Here is a 3,444-nt window from a genome sequence, read left to right on the forward strand (position 1 = left end):
ATATATATATATATAACTGCATTTGTAATTATCTTTATTAACATGTCTATGAATGCATATTTTACACACACACATTAACTTTAACAAAGAAAAGGTTGACAGTGACTTTGAAGTTTTGGTTTACTAGTCAGCATCAGCTTAACTTTGAAGTTAACTTTTCATAAGTAAAAAAATTTTTTAAATGCACTTTACCAAAATGTATTGAGTGATTCTTCAGTTTAATGTTATATAGCTTTTATACCAAAGTTCAAATAAAAACAAACATTAATACCCACACTCGCACAAATACATATACATGTATTTGGGTTTGAGTATGTACAACTATCAACATTTCTGTTTTGATTTTATTACAATATTATAATAGGTTTGATAAGGACACTGAAAACAGTTATTCCAGAATGTTTTCTGCTTATGCCTGACACGGATGACATTGCTGTTTAAGATTTGGGAATACTGGCCAGGAATATCTCAGACTGAAACATCTCTGAAATGTTGCTTGAACATGCTGTTAGTTAATTACTTCTTAAAACAAGGTGTTTTCTTAAAAAAAAAGAAGTAAAGTTAGACCATTGACTTGAACCAGCAATAATCATTATTATGCAATGCATCTAATATATCAAGTTTTAAATGTTTTAAAGAACTTAAGGCATATGATTCTGATATATTAAGATATATGAGTTTTTCTTTTTAGTATTCAAAGACATGATTAATACTCCAAGAATACCATCTGCTGTCTAAAATATTAACCATGAACAATGACTTTTGGCATTTCAGATATACTCCCCTAAAAAATGATGAATATGTGAGAATAAATTCTCAGCTAGAATGTTTTTAAGGATGCCTTTTTTTGGATTGTTTACTCAACTTCACATTGGCATTATTTGCACCCATTTTCAAGTAATATTCCTGAATTAGGCTAGGGATTGACCAAACTGGGTTCAATATTCTAACCACTGGCCTATTGACCTGAAAGACTATAGTGTTGTCATTTTAATATACTTGAACATTTGTTTCCATAGTTTTCTTTTCCTTTATTATTATTATTGTTGTTGTTGTTATTATTTGTTAAGTCCATGTTGACAAATATATATATCTTTTCCTGTGATGATATTTTTGGATGTACTTACACATCTAATGATAAGAAATAAACTGAAAAATAGCCCTCTCTATACAAACTACTAATTTCAGGAAAATACAAATACAATACTTTAATCAAAATTTCATTAATGAATTCATGCAAAACTTTCTTGAAAGATCAAATTCCATCTGATTTATCTTCAACAAAGATATTAAAATTTGGGCGATATAAAATGAGGTTTGTCAGTCTTATGGGAATCCTCAATGAATAATAATAATCATTCTATGAAATGATATATGAGAGATTTTTTTTTAATCAATGAAAAAGCATAATTCAGAAAGTATTTTAGAAGACCTGAGATTTTCAAAATGATACTAAACATCTTTAATTTGAATTTTTGTCTTCTTTTTTCATTTATTGAACTACACGAAAAGCTTAACTGGAGGTTATATAGATCCCCTGTTATGAAACAGAAATAAGGGTTATTAAATTAGTTTATTGTGGCCATCAAAGACAATATGTTCAAAAAGAAAAAAAAGCATGAAAATATTTATAATTTCATTTTAAAAAAAAGAATTTTCAGATAAAGGGCTTTCAAACTAAATCAGATTTGTTAGAACTGGAGATAAAGTTTGAAATGAGTATGAGAAAAGATTTGGAGAGGCTGTTCAGAAAATAGATGAAGTATATCTTGGTTGAATTTATTATCATATATATATTATTGTAGTTTGAGATCTGAAGAACTAACTCATTTACATTGAATGCAGTTTATTAATTTTTCTGAGCAAATGTATGATGAGGTTTTGAGTTGGTTATTGTTCATTTGCTGAGAGAAGTTGACACATTCTTTGTGGATATGCTTAGACATTTTATTTATCAAATAAAATTAAGAGTCATAGTTGGCAGAGTCAGGACAGTGCTAGCCAAAAGTTCTATGGCTTGTGCTCTTTTAGTGACACTACATTGTGCCTATAACTCTCAATCACTCTGACCACTAATTATAAATATATATACTGCAAAGCAGATATAGCTGAGTGCTATAACCAGATTATATAGAACACTATTGATTGTAGTAGAGTTCAAAAACTAATGAACAGCAGCTGCAATTAACCTGTGTTCCTATCAAAGAAAACAGTTCTTTTTCATGACTTAAAAATATTCCTCACAATGACAATTTTGGGTAATTGAAGTGGATAAAGAGTGAATGAAGGAAGACTTACCAATATTGTTTTCCCATTACAGAAAAAAAGTAAACCTATAATTTCAAGGTTCATTACAAAACAGAATTTAAGATTTTGGAAATAAAAAATATTAAATGATAGTCATTAGAGAAATAAAGTTTAAAGTTGTAGTGGTTGAATAATAGGAAATACTGTTCAGGAAGTAACAAGATTCTTACAGTGGTAAGTTGTTTGGAACTCTTAAAGCAATTTAAGTTGTATAAAATGGAACAACTATTAAAGAAATAATATATTACATGAGATCTAAAAAGTAGGAATCTTCATAATTAGTTTATGGTAACCACTCCATTGAAAACATCACAAATCCCTAAACTTTTAAAAATCAGTTTTAAACTTTTGTAATGTAGTCATATTTTTCTCTAAAATCCATGAAAGTGAAAGATAAAGAGAAAAAGAGAAAGATTATGAATGAATTCATCCATTCTGTTAATAGTAAAAGCAAAAAGAAAGAAATTGAAAGAGATTACATTTTCACATTGTAGTTTTCAAGAGAGAAACAAAACTGTTTAGATAAATCCAGAAATATATTGCAGATGCTAATGTAATTACTGTTCTTGTATATCTAAAGAGATTGTAAGTCAAATTGGGAGTGTAACAACTGAAATGCTTTAATGAAGGCAGTAAGTGTTGATATTGAAAAAGTAACCATAGAATACTTTGGTTCAACCCTGTAAACTAGTGTTATTAAAAACTGCTTTTGATCATCTAGTGTGGATTATTATTAGTTGAAAAATTAAAGGTTATGTTAACCATAGAAAATGATTAACAGAAAGGTGTTATCAGGCGGCGAGCTGGCAGAAACGTTAGCACGCCAAGCGAAATGCTTAGCAGTATTTCGTCTGCCGTTACGTTCTGAGTTCAAATTCCGCCAAGGTCGACTTTGCCTTTCATCCTTTCAGGGTCGATAAATTAAGAACCAGTTACGCACTGGGGTTGATGTAATTGACTTAATCCCCTTGTCTGTCCTTGTTTGTCCCCTCTATGTTTAGCCCCTTGTGGGCAATAAACAAATAACAAAGGTGTTATCAGTTATGATAACTAATTTATTTGAAAAAAAAAAAGTCAATGAAAGTGAATCTAAAGATGTATTTTTTTTTGGAATAATGAGAAACTAAAAAAATTAAT

The sequence above is a fragment of the Octopus bimaculoides genome, chromosome 5 (genome assembly GCF_001194135.2).
Source record: "Octopus bimaculoides isolate UCB-OBI-ISO-001 chromosome 5, ASM119413v2, whole genome shotgun sequence".
NCBI lineage: Eukaryota > Metazoa > Mollusca > Cephalopoda > Octopoda > Octopodidae > Octopus > Octopus bimaculoides.